This window comes from Petaurus breviceps, unplaced genomic scaffold (genome assembly GCF_028583685.1).
Source record: "Petaurus breviceps papuanus isolate PSGF00001 unplaced genomic scaffold, PetGlider_PUasm1.0 90638, whole genome shotgun sequence".
Taxonomy (NCBI): domain Eukaryota; kingdom Metazoa; phylum Chordata; class Mammalia; order Diprotodontia; family Petauridae; genus Petaurus; species Petaurus breviceps.
In genome coordinates this window covers 4130396-4150554 of record NW_027187295.1, presented here as the reverse complement: position 1 = coordinate 4150554, position 20159 = coordinate 4130396, and positions in this window count along the sequence as shown.

Here is a 20159-nt window from a genome sequence, read left to right as displayed (position 1 = left end):
TCTAGGCTCAGATACTTAGCACCACACTCAGAAATAACTGGCTGTTTAACCTTGAGCAAGTTACTTAACCCTAATTGCTTAAAAAAAGAACTGGATTATAGATAGTGGAACTGCCAAATGGCACTAGATCCTGAGCCCATGGCTAGTCCAGGGGTCCCATGTAATCTCTTTTATGATAAGTTGTTCAGTAGCCTTACCATTCCTGTGAATTGTGTGGACCTAGTGCTCTCTTCATTTTCTAAGATTCACAGAAGGTGACACTTTTGCAGTAACCTACACACCTTGCTAATGATTAGCTCCCACCTCCTATCTGCAAACACTCTCTAAGCCTCACTGCGCTGAAACAATGAATTACTCTGACTTCTTTTTGGCTTTTCTGCCAGAATTTGATTAGATGTTTTCTGTGGTCATTTTGTAGCTGAGGTTTTTGGGGAAATTTGATTGCTGTGTCCCTTCAGGTTGCCATCTTAACTCTGCCCACAAAATAGAGTTCTTTTAAAAAATGATTTATTTTTTTAAAAAAGATATTACAAAAGAAATGAGAGCCATTAATGGGAGAAATAAAAAAAGGATCAGTAGCTTAACACCAGATATACCTTATCTTAGTAAAAAGTTCCCTAAAAATCAGACTGGACCAAATAGAAATTAACAAGTCCAAGAGATTAATAGAATTCATAAAATGATTTCAAAAGAATGAGAAAATAGAGGAAAATATACCTCACATCAAAAAAATAATTGACTAGGAATGCATATTTAAAGCCAAGCATGAGTAGCTTTCCAGGGGACTGCTGCTATGAACAGATTTCAAGGTTCTGATTAAACAGTATAGTAAACTCTTTATTTATTCGGTAACAAAGATAAAACATTCAAAGAAAATCAAGGCACAGCATTCACAATGTTATAATTTATCACAAAAATAACCACAAAGTTTTAACCACAGTGGTCACAGTTTTAAGCAAAGTACATTCATTTAGTCAATCACAAAGTCCTTAATTCAATCACAAAGTACAAAAGTCAAAGTCCTCCACCCAAGGGATGCAATTAAGTTACAATATCATCAGTTACTACTCAGTACCCTCTTAAAGGGTAGTGGAAAGTACAAAGGCCATCCACTCATAGGTCACAAGTAAGTTACAATTTCATCAATCAGCGTTAAATACACAAGGAGAAATCTTTTCATCTTGGCTTGAAGTAGGCTCTTAGCTTCCATGGTTCCTCTTCCATGGTCCCAGCTACTGCCTGAATCTAACCAACTGCCACCTGAGTTCAAAGGCAGACAACTCCAATTTCCTTGTCCAGCTCTATGTGCATTTCCTGTTCCATATTGAAGCTCACAGTGTCTGGTCCACCTCAAGTCCTTATTCAAATACCAGGAAACTGAGTCCCAGAATCAGAAAGTTAAAGTCATTACAGTAACCATGAAGTTGGTACACATGGTTAATGCAGTGAACACCCACATTCCCAAGCCTTCACAACATAACAAGCAGGGATCCTCCTCTCTCACTTATGCTAGCTCCTCAGCAGAAGTTCCAACTAGTTTTCAGACGCTCTCAGCAGAAGTTTCCGGAAGAAAAGTTCCAGCAAAAGCTCTGTTATCCAAATCAAAATCACTTTGTGGTCTCTCCTCCTTAGCTTCCACATGGCTTGCTTTAAGAAATTCTGTCTCAGTTCTCATTTTTCTTCTCAATTCCCATTTCAGTCCTCAGTTCAGCAGTAGCAGCCCAGCCTTCAGATACTTGCTGAGAGAAATTCTGGCCTCTCCAGCTTGGGCTTTTCCTTATATAAGGTATTAGCTCCTCCCTGTTTTGCCCCTTCCTGTTACAAGAGGAAGTTCCTCCCACTGTGGGATTCACAAGTTCTGGATGTAATACTTGATACAATAACACTTGAAACAAGGTGCTAAGTGCTTGCCAATACAAGGGAATCTTCAAATTACATTACTATTGCAGCAGATCAGAGAGATATATCCTGAAATTCATTGTACTACCTAAAAACCATAACCAAGAAAAAATTTAATAAATATTTAATGAAATTATTAAAGAAAATTTCTTGGACGTGTTGGAACAAGAGACAAATTTGGAAAAAAGACAAAATTTGTTATTCATTTTTTGAAAGAAATTCCAATATGAAAACTTCCCAAAATGTCATTGCCCAAATTCAGAACTTCTCAAGAAAAGAAAAAATAATATTACAAGCAACCCTGTAGAATGAATTCAAATATTGAAGAAACACAGTCAAGGTCACAAGTTGCCTGTTAATTAAAGAATCATTGAATAAGTTGTGGCATATAAATGTTATGTGCTACTATTGTAAGAAAGGCAGAAATAGAAGATTTCCAAAAGACTTGGGAAAAAAATTTATATGAACCAATTCAGAATGAAGTGAGCAGATATAGAACAATTAATGCTATAATATCAATATTAAAAAAGAACTATATTGGGACTTTTATAAGTTGATAAAGAAGGAAATAGATAGAACTAGGAGAACCATTTATATAATAACAACAATGTAAAAATAAAGAACTTTGAAAGTTGTAAGAACTAAAATGACCATCCATGATTCAAGCAGAGCAATGATGAAACACCTTATCCATTACAAAAAAAAAATGTAATGGATGATGCATATAGGTTGAAGAACTACACACACACAAATACACACAAATATATACCTATATGCATATATAGCTATTGAGGGAAATTGTTTTGTTTGACAATGCATATTTATTGTGAAAAATTTATTTCTCTTCTCTTTTCCCCCAATAGGATGAGGAGTAGAAGGTAGAGTAACTATATTTCTGTTACTAAAACAAAATAAAGTGATGAGGGGCTCCTATAGATGAAGAATGTACTTTCAGAAGAGGTCATTGTATTGTGGTTCCACTTATTTATTTTAATTTCTTAAAATAGATCTCTCATTAGGTTTGGAGTAATCTGTAAATATTTATAATGTTAAAACAAAAACAGATCAAAAAATAAAAACAAATATTTCATTTTAAAAATAGCATTGGTGACCTTTTGTACAGAATTTTGAGTAAGGTATTAGGTCCAGAAAACAAAATAAAAAAGAATGAGTAAAGGGTAGGTGATGAAGAAATGGAAGTATTTGAAATTTAAACTAAATTTTCAGCCTATTCTCTTTGAGAGAGAGTGTGTGTGTATGAGAGAGAAAGAGACAGCGACAGAGACACAGAGAGAAAGAGAGTGTGAGAGAGGGAAAGAATGAGAAGAGAGAGGTGGCCTTCATAGTACAGACTATCTTTTACCCTTTATTGTATGCCACATGCTTAGCACAGTTCCTGGCACATAGTAGCCACTTATTAAATGATTATTGACTATATTTTAAAGGATTTGAGACATCTGAACATATCTTTAAGTTGGCAACAAGGAGGCAGTATAGACACAGTGTTTGAAGTTGTCTGAAAGAGATCAGATCATTGCTAGAACAAAGTCCTGAAGGAAATAAAGATTGTATCAAAGAAACAGATCAGGTATAACCTTAGCAAAATCTTATTTTCTTTGAGATATAGAAAAAAGGGAGGAGGAGAGAATTCTGAGAAATTCTGAGCAAAGGAGGAAAGTAGAGCTAGCTCCCTCTACTGTCAAAGAGATGTCCCTTAATCTTCCTCATAACTTTGTAGCCTAAGGCGTCTATTGTTAGTGTGGGGCATGAGAACTAAAATTAGAATTCTGAGTACAAAGTTTTATTTTGTACAGTTTTATTTTTTACTGTTTTACAAAGTAAAACTGTTTCTCATTTTCTAGTAAACTAGAAGGATTTCTGAGCTGCAGTGAAAACCATAAAGAGGTTTTGATCTAAAAGTTTCTACAGGGACAAACAGCTTTATCAACATCCCATTCCTTAGATTATTGATCCCAGATAAGGATCAAAAAATTTTGATAGTGAAGTTACTAGATGTTCAGATATAGCAAAGTTGGAGTGGTGGCATGTCCAAGGCATTATATATTTTATGTTGTTGACTAGCAAATCATTAAAGAAACAGACCATTTTGGGGAGGAATTTGAATCCAGAGTGGGGAAGATGGAATGGGAGAATAGGGAGTGGTCAAAGACACAACAGTAACAATGAAGTTGGAAGAATTATCTTTATATAAATGAGATGATGAAATACTGGAAGGCGAACATTTGAGGATGAAAATGGAAATTCAAAGTCTAGTATATTAGAGGTTGTTGGAAATGGCATAGTCCTATGATATTCTGAAATATAAGGTTTGACCCTATTGGTTTGTTGTACAGTAGTTATTGGAATTGAGAAGGATTAAGACATGGATTCTGGGTGTTAGCAGGGTTGTCACCATGAACACCAATGTCCATTTATATGAGAGCTAATGATCATTGGATAAGAATTCTTTTAGCCAGATGTTAGCATCATTGTGGAAGTTTGAAGAGTTGGAAAAGATTTGAAGTTGGTAGATGAAAACAACAATGGAGATTGGTAGGTGTAATAGTAATGAAATTTGAAGATCCCTTTGTATCGGAAATATATGAGCTATTTAGCACCTAGTTTCAAATTAAGCCTCTGTTAAAGAAACAGAAAGTATGAACCCCTGTTGCTGACATAACAGGAAGGGTCTGAACAGGGAGGAGCAATGCTGTGTTATAATGGTAAGGATAGCAAGTGAGACAATTAATCATTTAAATGGAATTTATTTGTGGAGCATAATTAACCCTGGGACTGCTAGAGGTCATGTACCCAAATCAGGTAGCCCTGAGCATAAACATCTCAGGGTTTATATAGATAGGATCCTCAACATAAATGTCACAAAAGGGAGCAAGCAGGGAAAATACAGAAGCCAAAAGATAGCTTTGCTTAATGAATATTGTCTAGCGATCAGTTTGTTGCCCAATTGAAAAGTTCCCAAATCTTTCTTGAGAACTGAACAGAAGGGGGGACAGGGCTTTGGGCTTCAGGTAGCAGGTTTGGGCAGGCTTACTTGGTAGGTTTGCTGCTTTGTCGAGTTTGGGGCAGGTTTTCTAGGTAGTTCTCCTATGATGGGGAGAGATGGGGGATGTTCACAAAATAGGGGGTTACTACAATCCCCACTTCTTTTTGTTGAGAGTCAAACACTTGACTCACAGTCAAACCCTTGACTCATAATTGGTGTCTGGTAGTGGGGTGATGGAGACATTGTCATAGTGAGTAGAAAGCAGGCTGCTATCCAGGTTCCCTTACAAGGGGAAACTTGAATGTGGGATTGAGAGGTGGGAAAATAAACAAAGGCCTATAGTGGGGGCCAGGAAGTGGTAAAACTGGATGCCTGGGAGACTTCCTTGGGAAGGGTTAGACCAACATAATGGTGGGGGGGCCTGGGCATTTATGCAAAGTCAATAGTTAGGGCCAAGGTCAGGCCACAAAGTGTTTTGACCTCTCAGTATTGAGGTTCCCCCTCAGACCTTCCCGTAGGCCATTGATGCAGAGTGTAAAGTGACAATAGAAATGCACCAGTGGAGAAACCAGAGCAGAGGGTGGACTCATCCAAGAGCCCTCCTCTGCTTGGAATGCTCAGAGTACTTGGTCCCCCTTTCTAATAATCCAGTTTTTTTTTACCCTTAGAAACATGGGAGTTTGACATGGAGAAAGGCCACAATAACATTATGAGGAGACACAGGCAAATCTTCACTTGAGAAAATCTGGTCCTGGGTCCACCTTCCATTTGTCAGGAGCTGCTAATTTCATGCAAGAGTGGTGGAGCCAGGCAAGGATAGAGTTCACTTTGACTGTGGCGGGTGTTGTAGGCAAGGATACAGGATCTGATGTGGGCAAGGAGTCTGGAACTGCTTACAGTCCCTGTAGAAAATTAATTAAGGAAGAATTAGTAGCCTCAGCTCATAACTCTTCTCTAATCACTGGGAGGATAGGGTGGAGGTAATTTCAAAGGGAGAAAGCCCAATTAGGTTGGGGGTACACCTGACTAGGGCGAGGGGAAGAAGCCTGACCCAGTTTTCCTTTGTTTCTAGGACTAATTTGGTGAGGGACTCCTTAAGGGTCCCATTGGTCTGTTCCACTTGGCCTGAGCTCTGGGTTCAGTAAAAGGGCCAGACAGGGGAGGAAGGTTGCCAAATGGAGGTTTGAATATTGGGGCTGGGGGCAGCTTCACTAGGATTCCATCATTCCCCCTCTCAAAAAGTTGGGACTCAAATTCATTTGGGAGGAGGGATGGAGGTCTCAGCTTCTGTACTTTCTTCAGGCTGAAAGAGGGGAGTAGAGCTGTCCCTGTCTCAGTGGGTCCTGAGGGACCTATAGATCACATTCTGGGGATGATGGGTGAGTATAGACTGGTATTCACTGTTTGCTGGCAACTGTAGGTGAATTCGCCTGTAATCTTAGAGACAATTCTAATAGGAAAGTCCAATATGCAGAGTTCAAGATACAAGGAGAAAGACAGATAAATCTAGTAACAAGCAGTTGAGTAGCCCAAGTACCTTTTTACTAAACTATTTAGGCTGTAGAAAGGAATATAATTTTAGGCTGAATAGCTGAGATCTAACACACACTTTAGTAGCTCAGCTGTATCCCAGCCTTAGTATACGGGATAATGTTTAACTTGTGATTGTACCTTTGTTGCACAAGCTTTCTTTTCCCTTTGACTAATTGTTCCCATGTCATTCATAAAAACAAAAGTTCTATTCCAGAGATTTAACCTTTTACTTGACTATACAGGCGGGCAGATGACAAGCCTGTATATTAATTTACCCAGTTGTTTGGGATATGGAATAACTTCACAATCAGATTGAGAACAGCAAAATTTCACATACCTGCATTATACTTTTACTCTCTTTCACTGATCACTTGCTCTAATTAGATAAATCTGTCATAAAAAGAAAAAAGCAGGGACATGCTAGATATGACAGGATAAAACATCCTTAGCTCTGTTTGTATTCAGATAAGAGTCACTCTAAATCCATCTCATAGCCAGACTTAGAAATAGACAGGTGGCTTCATTCCTTTTCAAGGGAAGACAATGGGGAACTGAGCCAGGAGGTTCCCATTTTAGGTGGAGGCTAAAATTATCCTCTCGGCCTTTCCCAAAAGCAAACCTTCACCTGTAGTAGGATTCCTTCTGAGTAGCTTGTGGCATTTATACTGATTTAATGCAGACAACTACATCTTAATTCAAACTCAAAATAAAACTAGTTGCAGTCCCAATGGCTTTTACCTCAAAGGGCAAGTCTCACCAATCACAGCTTGGGGCTTGATACAATTGCTTTTATTTTACCATGACTTATGTACATAAGAGATTTCAGTTCTCAGTAAGCTAATTTTGTTGCTAAGAACTCCATACCCAAACAAGCTTTTAGTTTCCTTTTTGTTTCCTGGGGCTGATGACCTTGTCCACCAGATGGTCTCTAGGAATTTGGTAAGTTTACAAATAAGGAGAAATCAATAGCGACCCCTAAAAGGGGGCTGATTTGCTTGTCCACCATATGATATTCTTCCTCTGGACTGATGAAAACCACATAACTTATGTGTGATGCTGGGGGATCAGCTTTAGGTTTTAACATTATAACAATATTCACAAATAACATTTAACAACCTTACAATTTTTATAAGTGAGAGCCAGCTTGTTTTAACTTTAAGACAGGATTAACAGGACTTAACCAAATAACATAACTGGTTTTAAACCATTTTTTTTTCACTCTAAATTTTAATTTAGACTTAATTTAAATATCTTTAATTTAAATGTAGACCAAAAGTTGCTTTTTCATTTCCAATTCACCTTACACAGAGAATCATTTATCTCATCATTAATAGGTGGAAACTATAATTTTAAATCACTATATATTTCCATAATGGCAAAAATTTTAAATGTAGCAGTATTATTACTACCTGTTTGTAACCCAAATATGATAGCTTTAAATTTTCAGATTTTATAGCATAAAAATCCAATTCACATGCAACACAAACCAGATTAAAAAACTGCTGCAATCTTCTCTGTAATTACAGGTAAAGGTGTAAATACCTGGTTTTCTAAATAGCAGATATACACATTATAAGACAGGGTTAGCAGAATCAATAAAGTAACACTACTGGTTTCACACAATTTTTTCTCCATCTTTTAGTTTCAACAAAATTCAGATTAAAAATTGCTTTATCTAACACCATTTTTGACTCACAATGATCACTCAGGTTTTACAATATACAGTGTAGAAATACAAAAATAATACAGTGAGATGACATTAATTGCATTCCAAATGACATATAAAATTATTGATAGATGATATTAATTGCATTTCAAAATTACACATAAAAATTATTGATCTTACCAAGTGTAGAAGCTGGTTGACTTCTGACCTCATTTTCTCCTCTCCTTTTCTCATCTCCCCACAGTAGTAGACCCTGGTTGTGGGGGCTGTTGATTTGGGAAGGAAGGAGAAAGAGGGCACTGCTCCTTGTGTGAGAGGGAGTAAGAACTGGGGCTTGCTGGGAGGTTGTAGCCAGGAGCATTGCAGAGGAGGTTTGGGGAACTTGAAGCAGCTTCCCTAGAGGGGTGGGCTTCAGGGTACCCAGCATCTAGGGCTGTTGCTAGTGGGGCTCCAATGTAGCTTTTCACCAGATGGGGGAGGTTAATTCAAATTCCCTACTATTCTTCTAACTTTTCACTGCAGCCTTAGCTTGTTTAGAGCCAGGACAACAGGGAGAAGGATTTTAATGGCTCTAACCTCTCACTGTATCTTCAGCTCAGTCAGAGCCAAGATGACAGGTGGAAGACACGGTAGCCATAGCTGATAAGAACTGGGACCACGAGGAAGAGAATCTTAGTGGTTGTAACTTGTCACTGTGGCCCCGATCTGGTCAGAGCTGAATCACAGTGAGAAGGCACTGTAGCCTTAGTCTTGTCAGAAGTAGGCCTACAGGGAGGAGAATCTCAGTAGATTTTTTGACCTTTTGTTTAAATAAACTTTTCTCAAGTGTTTATTCCTTTAAAAACTTCTCTGATATGGAGAGTTTTGAACCCTCCAGTCAAGGTGAGTGGGACCCTGGAAAAGATCCAGTGGCACCTGGTCCCCTCTTCCTCATACCAGAGAATTGAAAGCTTCATACCTGAGAAATCTCTTTTTTTCAAATCTATGTATTTCCCAATTTATCTTAGTGTAAAATAGTAACCAGAATGAATCAAATTACCTGGATCTATATTCCCAATAATATTGCACAGTTCTCTTTCTGTGACCCAGGAAAGAGTTAAGTGCTAGTCCTATCCCAAAGTGCAGCTTTGAAACCTACTTCTCTTTGATCAGTGAAGTGACCCCTTTTTCCTTATATAGATCTTAGGGTAGAAATTTCCCCTTTCTCCCTTTGTCCATTTGTCTTTCTACTGCTCTGGTCTTTGGCTGGAGTCCAAAGAGGTAGAAAGATATTTTTGTTTTTCTGCCAACAACCTTTCTTTAACAGACTATTAGAATAAAAGGCCACCCTTATAATATAAGTTGTGTAGTACCAAAGTCTATCTGACTAAAAATGACTACCCATAGTCATATGTAGTCTCTCACATTTTTATCATTAATCATTTCTTTTTGTTGACATTGTCAACATAAAGTGTTTTGGGCTGAAGTGATTCAGGTCAGTACTCTGGTGGCTTATATTAGATATTGGAATAAAATGAGAAAGGAATATTCCATTTAATAGTTAAAAGGAGATTCATTTAGTCAAAGAAGAAAAAAAGATCTTTACAAAGGATGAGAATTGAGAATATCTCAAGTTAATTTGAGCTGAGCAAAGATCCTTTGTGTGAACTTCCCATTATTTTCACCAGCCAAGGGTAAATGAAATCAAGTTTCTTTTTGCTATTTTGTACTCAGATGAACAGGCTGAGACATTTGTCTTCTGAGCCAATGAAATCTTAAAGATGATTTCAATATCTTTTAAGGAAAAATCACTTTAAATATCATGGAAGCAGGTGTTAGGTTATCACTGCAAGAGAGAAGTAGTAAATATTAAAAATGTTAGAAAAATTAAAATTAATATCCATTAACAAATTAGTTATTGTAATAAAATGTATTTACCTTTCTGTTTATATTCTTCCTTGTATATAATGAGGTTTCCTTTTGTTCCTAGGTCCCTCACTTAAAAACTTTTCTATTTGCCAGAACCAGATAAAACTTACTGGCATAGACTTTAGAAACCCAAGGTCTCCCTCAGGCCAACAGAAAGATTAGATAGGATGTCTATCCATGCTCTAGCAGAAAAAAAAGAGCAAACACTGAATGAATTAAAAAGGACAGTGAAATGTGGGAAAGATTCAGAAAATGTATGTTGAATGAATGGGGCATTGACCTGTATTTGGACACTCTTGAGAAGTGGATACCTAATGTGGTAGGCCCCCTTAAGGAGGAAAGAGGGCAGCTGAAAGTGAAATAAAGAGATCCTGAAGGAAAACTAGACAATTTCATTTTTTTACAGGGCACCAGTCATGACCAAACACCTAAAATAAATCAGGAAAAATAAAAATCAAGCCACAGCCTTAACATATTGAATATACACAATCTTCCCACTGCTTTAAAATGTTAAATTTTTATTTATAAGTAATTCTGCATTATATTTGAAATAAATCTTTTTACATCATTTTAATTTCACCACAATTTCCCATGTCTCTTCCCCTCTCCCTCCCTTTCCATCCTTTATAGCAAATAATATGTTTTAGGAAAAAATATCATTGAAAAAGTACAAAAATATGTGCAATGTATCACTCACAGCTCTCTGTCATCTGCTACAAAGGCATAGGGTGAGGGTATCTTCTCATATATATTCTAGTTCTTTGTAATGTTGTGGCATTTACTTTTGATTGTGTGTGTGTGTGTCCCTTGCATTTACATGATTGGGGTCATGTATATTGTTTTCTTGGAAAAAAATATTTTATTCTGCATCATTTTCTGTATACTTTTCAATGTTCCCCTGTATTCAAATATTGTCATTTTTAATTGTGTTTTACTTTTCCCCAAATGTAAAAACAATTTTTAATATTTGCTTTTAAATTGTGAGTTCAAATTTTCTCCCTTCCTCCCTCCCCACCACCTTCTTTGAGAAGTTATAGGTTATACATGTGTAGTCATGCAAAATATATTTCCATATTAGGCGTATTGTGATAGGAAACATAGACCCTCCCCCCCAAATAAAGAATAATAAAGTAGGGGGCAGCTAGATGGTGCAGTGAATAGAGCACTGCCTCTGGAGTCAGGAGGACCTGAGTTCAAATCCAGCCTCAGACACTTAACACTTACTAGCCATGTGACCTTAGGCAAGTCACTTAATCCCAATTGCCCTGCCTTCCCCCTCCAAAAAAAAGAATAATAAAGTAAAAATAAGTATGCTTCAAACTATATTCAGACAACAACTGTTCTTTTTTTGGAGATGGATAACATTTTTCATCATAAGTCCTTCAAAGTTGTCTTGAGTCACTATACTGTAGTCACTGTAGCTGAGAATAGCTAAGTAATTCACAATTGATCATCTTACAATATTTCTGTTACTTTTTTCACAGTACATTTCACTCAGCTCATGTAAATCTTTAAAGGTTTTTCTGAGAGTATCCTGCTCATCATTACTTGTAGCACAATAATATTCCATTACAATCACATATTACAATTTGTTTGAGGGTTTTTTTTTGAGTCCCCAACTGATGAACATGCACTCAATTTCCAGTTCTTTGTGACCAGCAAAGAACTGCTATAGATATTTTTGTATACATAGATCCTTTTCCTTTTTAAAAAATCTCTCTCAGTCCTTAACTTTATTTTTTAAGATATCATTCCTTCATATTCAACTCTCACCTGTGCCCTCTCTCTATATCTATCTACCTATCTGTGTATCTATCTATGTATCTATCTGTCTTTCTATCATCTATCTATCTATCTACCTATCTATCTATCTATCTATCTATCTATCTATCTATCTATCTATCTATCTATCATCTATCTATCTATCATCCATCTATCTATCATCTATCTAATCTTTTGAGTTCCCTAATAATGAGAAAGTTCCTAATATTTATAAGCATCACCTTCCCAAGTAGGAATGTGAACAATTTAGCCTTATTAGGTTCCTTTTGATTGCCATTTTCCATTTTCATTTTTTATGCTTCTCTTTAGTGTTGTGTTTGAAATTCAAATTTTCTATTCAGCTCTGGTCTTTTCATGAAGAATATTTGAAAGCCCTCTGTCTCATTGAGTGCCCATTTTTCCCCCTGAAGGATTATACTCAGTTTTTCTGGGTAGATGATTACAACCAATCATTGATTACCCTAGCTCCTTTGCCCTCCAGAATATTGTATTCCAAGGCCTCTGAGCATTTAATGTAGAAGATGCCAAGTCTTGTGTTATTCTGACTGATTACTTACAATATTCTCTTCTTGACTGGGGAGCTCTGGAATTTGACTATAATATTCTTGGCATCTCTTTGAGGAAGTGTTTGCTGGACTCTTTCAGTTTTTATTTTACCCTCTGTTTCTAGAATATCAGGGAAGTTTTGTTGATAAATTCTTGAAAGATGATGTCTAACTTTTTTTATGATGGCTTTCAGGTAGTCCAATACTTTTACATTACTTCTCCTGGATCCATTTTCCAAGTCAGTTGTTTTTTCCAATGAGATTTCACATTGTTTTCTATTTCTCCATTCTCTTGGTTTTGTGTGATTGTTATTTGATTTCCCATAAAGTGATTCACTTCCATTTACTCAATTCTAATTTTTAAGAAATTATTTTCTTCAGTGAGCCTTTGTAACTTATTTTCCACTTGGTCAATTCTACTTTATAAGGAGTTTTTTTTTTTTCTTTAGTGAATTTTTGCGTGTCTTTTTCCATTTGGCCAATTCTTCTCAAAGTATTATTCTCCTCATTGGCTTTTTGGACCTCTTTTACCATTTTGCAAAGACTATTTTTAAAGGTGTTTTTCTTCAGTATTTTTTGGTGTTTCCTTTACCAAGCTGTTGGCTTTTTTTTTCATTATTTTCCTTCATCACTCTCATTTCTCTTCCCAATTTTTCTTCTCTCTCTCTTACTTTATTTTCAAAATTATTTTTAAGCTCTTCCATGGCCTGAGACCAATTCATGTTTTTATTGGAGGCTTTGGTGGTAGGATCTTTTACTTTTTTATCTAATTCTGAGTATGTGTTTTGATCTTCCTTGTCACCATAATAACTTTCTATGGTTAGAATATTTTTTCCATTGTTTGCTCATTTTCTCAGCCTATTTCTTGACTTTTAACTCTTTGCTAAAGTTGGTCTCTGCTTTCAGGGTGGAGGGTGCATTGTCCTAAGAATCAGGGATTTTGTGCAGCTGCTTTAGAGACACTTCTAGGGGATTGTAAATTTTCAGTTCTTGCATACTATTATCTAAGGAGATGTGTGTTTGCTATTCTCCTGGCCTATGTTCTGGTCTATGAGTGACCACAAGCACTCTTTTTCTGCCCTGTAACTGTGAAGAGAGTCTCTGCTCCATTGTAGCCACAAGCTCTGATGGACTAGCGCTCCTCTTCTTCCTGGGATTGCCACCTAGGAGTGTGACCCAGATCTGAGTATGGACAAAGCTACAGCATCCTGCCCCATGTGCTAGCAAAGACACCCCTGTAATCTCTTTCTGACCACTTGTTTGACCCCCTCACCATCTGTGGGCTGAGAGTTCTGGAAGTAGCAGCAGCTGCTGCTGACTCAGTGGCTCCCAAGGTCTACTCATGGGTTGCTGGGGCTCAGCTGTCATGATCCATGCTGAACTGTGCTCCACTCTCACTCAGGTGTGACAGACCTTTCCTGCCAACATTCTAAGTTGTATTTGCCTGGATAATTATTTCAATCAATCCTTTTGTGGTATCTACCAGGATTTATTTTATGGCATCATTTAAATGCCTTTGGTGAGGTTTTGGGGAGAGCGTGGGTGAGTCACTGCCTGTTTTCTGCCATCTTGGCTCCACCCTAAACACTGTCATTTTGTTTAGCAATACTGGCCTCCTTGTTATTCTTTGCACAAAATACTTTATCTCATACCACTGACATTTATATTGGTTTTCCCTCATATCTGTAACAATCTCCTTCCTCATATCTACATACTGGTTTCGCCAGCTTCAAATACCAGTTAAAATTCTACTTTCTATATGGAATTTTCCACTTTTTATAGGAAACTTTTTCTTTTTACTTGCAGTGCCTTCACTCTGTTGATTATTTCCAGTTTATCTTTATAGCTTATTTGAACATAATTGTTTACATGTCTCTTCCATTAGACTATGGGCTGCTTGAGAGCAGGAATTTCATTATACTTCTCTTTGAATCTTCAATACTTCACATTTATGCCTCACATAAAGTAATAGTTTAATAAACATAATTTAGAACTAACTGAATTGAACTGAAGTGAATTGCCTTTTCTCTAGAAGAAGAAAGGTCATATAATAGAAAGAGGACTGGATTTATAGTCAGCAATCCAAATGTTAACAGCCTGCTCTCTGAGGGGAAAATCTACCCAAAACACATTTTTGAGCTAAATCTGCATTATTAACATTTTCCTCATCACTTTTTTAAGTTAAGATAATGAACAAAACAATAAATCAAACCCAAATTTATAATCTGCTTATTTCTGAGGTGTATGTTCATACGGAAAATCTCACAATTCTTCTAGAGCTGGCCCCAGAATCCTGCTGGTTCTATTCCTGATGGACACTTTCTATTTGTGTGTCTTCGAACAAAATTACTTACATGAGTTTTATTTTCCTCTTGTAAAATGAGGGGTGTGTGTGACTAGATGGCTTTTAATATAACTTTATTGTCTTTAAATCTCTGTTCCCTCTTGCCAGTATTACATTGATGGTTCACTCACCAGTCCCTTACCATACCACCTGAACTACCTTTGCCAGTTCTGCTCCTGCATTGAGTCAAGGTCCTTGGGAATGATGAACAGTGAGATGAACCAAAACACAGTTTACACAAGAGAGGAGACATTTCTTTGGTGTCATAGGATCAACGATCTGAAGACAATCTTAGAAGCCATCTAATTCGACCCCTTTATTTTACATGTGGGGAAACTTGTCTAAAGTAATAAATTGTAAAGCTAGAATTCATCTCATGCCTTTGATTCCAATGCCAGCACTCTTTCCACAATAACACATCAGCTCTCATCCTTTATTAAGAATCGCTGTGTTTACCTATGATCTCCCTTGAATTTCTCCCTGCTCCAGACCTTTTTCTTTCTTTAATTCCCCAACTATTTTGAGGTAAGCCACCATGTGGAATAACCTTCATAAAATTCTGAGGTGATCTATTGATTGCTGTGGTCTCATTCTACAACTATAAAAACCACCCAGAAAACAAAGCCCTAACAATATGAACTTTCAATCTATGCTATATAGTCACTCTGCATTTTGAAACAGAGGTCCTGTTTAAATGTCAAGCAGTAAACAGCTGTCTATAAAATCTGATAAATGTACCTATTTACTTTTACCTTAGCTATTATTTCAGCATTACATTCTATTTTCTTTCCAAAACACTTCTTAATGTGTTGTGAAAAGCCTGATTCTTTTTAAAGTACAAACAAGATTGCAGTATCATGGAACTCCTGTCTATTATTTTCTAAGTTTTAGACAAATACCTTTAGTTTTCACTTAGAATATTATATTTTAAGAAGCCTTTGTCACTTGGAAGAGTAAAATTACATTGGCTTTGAAATGATTCCAAAATGTATTTTTTTTATTTACTAATCCTGTGTAGAAGATGGTTCTTTATACAATCTATCTTGACTTTTATAGGTCTTTCAGGTAGTGGATATGGGATAGATATATCATTTACCATTTTGTTATACCTTAAACTAGCAAAAAATTCCCCTTTAAACTTTATCATGCTTTGGATCCCTGACAAAGAAAGCCTATACAATGTATTGTCCAACACAAATGCATTTTTAGTACTCTATTGAAACCATAAGAAATTTAGCAGCAGTAGAGGATAGGGATCAGGCCCAGTGGAATCTGTCTTGGGTTCAATCACTCTTCAGGTTCTCATTTATGTCTAGGCGTACACTGATAAGCTCTTTTATCACATAGGGCAGTGGTTATTGATAGATACAACTTTGTGGAAAATAATGACTTATCTAACCAAGATGAACCCTGCTAATAGACACAAATTATTAAAGAGCAAATTGTGTGATCCACAAGATCTGACCACACTCACAATTTGCATGTGGTCTAACCTTTTCATTATACTCCTCTAAAGAAAGAATTTAATTAAAGTATAACAAATATTCAAAGCTATAAAATGAATGTTTATTATATAAATAATGACTATTAATGAACTAACTTTTTGATTTCCCCAAGTTGAACTATGAGTGATTTTAATAACTCCTTAAATAAAATTACTTTCTGGGAGGATAATGAACCAGAAAGATCTTTTGACTTTACAGGTAACACAGTTCTACCTTGTATTAAATCTCAATAAATGAATCTGAGTAAACACTTCTATTGTATCATGTAACCTAATACATGAGAAACTGTAATTGAAGAGGACCAGCTTTTAAGGTAGGAAAGACTGGATACCAGTCCTTGTGACCCAATAATATGGGCAAGACACTTAACCATGGATAAGTCTCAAACTCTGTCTTTTGCTTTCAAGCTGCCTATCTACAATGGTGAAAGGTGTTCTGCAGCATGATTTCTCACATCAAAACCAAAGTATTTTAGGCCATAAAGTGAAAAAAAAATAATGAATATCTATCAAGAAGAAGAATAAATTCACATGACACAATTATTTTTCAACAATGATTTAAGAGAAATAGAAATAATATATAGAAGGTATAGTTAGGATTACCACAGAAAAAAGCAACAAATATTAAATAAATTATTATTACTGACACAGGACCTTTAAAATCTATGAGGCCCTTACTACCTACCACACAAAAGTATTAGTATGAAAGTGCATGGCAGTCTTAAAGCTATTTATAAGGTGTATTATCATTGTTTATTCTAGCACCTAATAATAAATTTAAGTAAGCTTCTAAAACCAACATTGCTTAATAACATAATTATAAAATCTAATAAATTTCTTATTTTTTGGTTCAAGTTTCAGAATGGGACAATATTTTAATAATACTAATTCATGTTTATCAGAGCAATACTGACAATGCTATTTAACACTTCAATTCTTATGACCTTCCAAAATCATGTTCTAATGATTATTATTATTATAAACCTATGAAAACAGTATTTCCTTTGGAGATGTCTATATAGAAAATTTTCACAAAGAATTATTACATTAGTACAAAGCTGTAGAGGTCAGTATTGGCTATGCAATTGAGTCCTGTTGGGAATAAAATAAATCTACAAAAATCATCAGCATTTGTGTAGAATATAAATCAATCCTAGAAGGAAGAGAGAAAGACAAATTCCATTTTAAACTGGTAGAGGATGTATTAAATTCCTGGGAGTATACCTTCAAAGACAAGCAACAGAAACAAATAAATACAGTTATCAGTTGCAAATAAAGATAGACAAATAATTGCAGATATATTAATTGACCATGGGTAGGAGGAGTCAGTATAATAAAAATGGAAATACCACCTAAATTAATTTACTGTCATACTAATAAAACCACCAAAGGTTTACTTTTTAGAGCTAGAAAAAATATTATTGAAATTCTTATAAAAGAAGTCAAAGTTCAAGAATTTCAAGGGAGAATAATAAAAAGGAATGGGAATATAGGGAGCCTAATAGAGCCAGATTTCAAACTGTAGTAGAAAGAAGTAAGTATTTTTAAAAAATTAGTACTGGTTAAAAAATAGAAATCTATCAATGGAAGAGGTTGAGTAAATGACATTAGATACATAAGAATATGTATCTATTGGGTAAACAGAAAGACCCTAACTACTGGAAGATTCACTCTTAAGCAAAAATTTCTAGGAAAGTGGAACAATGTTATAGAAGAAATTAGATTTGGACTAAATCCTTTATGTCTCAAACAAAGATAAATTGAATATAGGTACATAACCTCAATATAAAATGTGATATCATGAACCAATTATTGAAATATGGAAAAAATTACCTCAGATCTATAGATAGGAGAAAAATCTTTGAGTGAAGGGATAGAGAGGATCACAAAAGATAACATGGATAATTTGATTATTTAGAATTTTAAAAGTTTTTGCACAAACAAATCTAATAAAACTAGGATTAAATTAACTAGGGAAATACCTTTGCAATAAGTTTCTGCAATAAAGGTCTCATTTCCAAGATATATAAGGACCTGATTCAAATTTATAAGAAAAAGTCATATACCAATTAACAAATGTTTTAAGAATAAGAATAAGTTCTCAAGGGAATGGAGTCAGTTTAACTATAGCTATATTAAAAGCAATGTTCCAAATCACCACTAGCTACAGAAAAGCAAATTAAAGTAATTCTGAAATTTTACTTCTTGCTAGGAAGAGTGGCAAACTGACAAGAAAAAGAAAATGATAAATGGTGAAAGGACTATGGAGGAACAAGAAAATTGATTTCCTGTTGGTAGAACTATGAATGGATACAAGCATTCTGTAAAAAAATTTTGAATTACATACAAAATTATACTAACCAGTACATGGCCTTAGAACCAACTATACAACAACTATGTCTATACCTAAAAGAGATTTAAAATAAAAAAGCAAAAGGTCCTATGTGTACAAAAATGTTTGCAGAAGCTTTTTAGTGTGTGTGTGTGTGTTAGCAAAAATACCAACAACATGCAAACCCCTGAAAACTAAGGCAATGGCTATCAGTTGAGGAATGTTGAATAAGTTGTGTATCATAAATGTGACTTAGCACAATTGATGTAAGAATGATGAAATATGGGGGGTGGAGCCAAGATGGTGCAGTAGAAGCATAACCTCACTGCGGCTCTGGCTTCCGCCTTCCCCAATCCATGTAAAAAGGGGACTTTAAACTAACTTTGGAATTCAGAACCCACAAAATGACACAGAGAAGCTAACCTCTCGCTGAGGACAGCCCAGCAGGGCGCCAGAAATTGGCCAGAGCATCGCTCTGGGAGTCAAGCCCAGCCCCATTCCAAAGCTTTAGCACCAGGGTGGGCTGGAGGGACTCCAGATCAGCAGCAGCTGTGGCAGTTTCCATATTTATCAACACATAGATGTGAAGGACAAAGTGAGAGGTCAGTGCAGTCTGGATTTTGGGACCAGTAAGTGGGAGTGTGTGGCTTTTGCCCCCAGGGCGAGAAGCCTCTGAGGCACCAGCACAGCCAACCAGCACCACATGGCAGCTTCAGCTCCTGGCCTGCAGAGTGTAGGGGGACCAAGCACCAGTCTGAGGGATAATCACTCTTGCTTTAACCTGCTTGGATCTAGATTGCAGTCTAGGGTAAAGGTCCTGGGGTGTATGTCCAGCTTGCCAGAGCATGTGGAAACCTCAGAGAGGGCACCCATCTAATACCTCTGGCAGCTAAGAAAACCCCAGCATTTGGGACAAAAGCTCCCCTGTCTGGTGGCAAAGTCCTACTGTAGCAAAAAGCCCAGAGGTCAAGCGACTGAGGGGCGACATGACCAGGCAAAGGAAACAAAGCAGACAGAAGATTCCAACATTACACTCCTATTTGGGGGACAAAAAGGAGCAAAGCATGGAACAGGAGGAAAACAGAGAAGTCAGAACTGCTGCACCAAAAGCTTCAAAGGAAAATACGAGCTGGTTACAGGTCATAGAGGACCTTAAGAAGCAGATAAGAGAAGTAGAGGAAAAATTGGGGAGAGAAATGAGAATGATGCAAGAAAATTACAAAAGGAAAGTCAACAGCCTGACTGAGGAAAATAACACCTTGAAAAATAGACTGATTCAAATGGCAAAAGAGGCTTAAAAAGGCAATGAGGAGAAGAATGCCATAAAAAGCCAAATTTGCCAGATGGAAAAAGAATCTCAAAAGCTCAATAAGGAGAATCATGGCTTCAGAATTAGACTGGAGCAAATGGAAGCTAATGACTTTATGAGAAACCAAGATGCTGTTAAACAGATCCAAACAAATGAAAGAATAGAAGGCAATGTGAAATATCTCATGGGAAAACCACTGACCTGGAAAATAGATCCAGGAGAGATAATTTAAAAATTATTGGACTACCTGAAAGCCATGATTAAAGTAAGAACCTAGAAATCATCCTCCAGGAAGTTCTCAAAGAAAACTGCCCTGATGTTTTAGAACCAGAT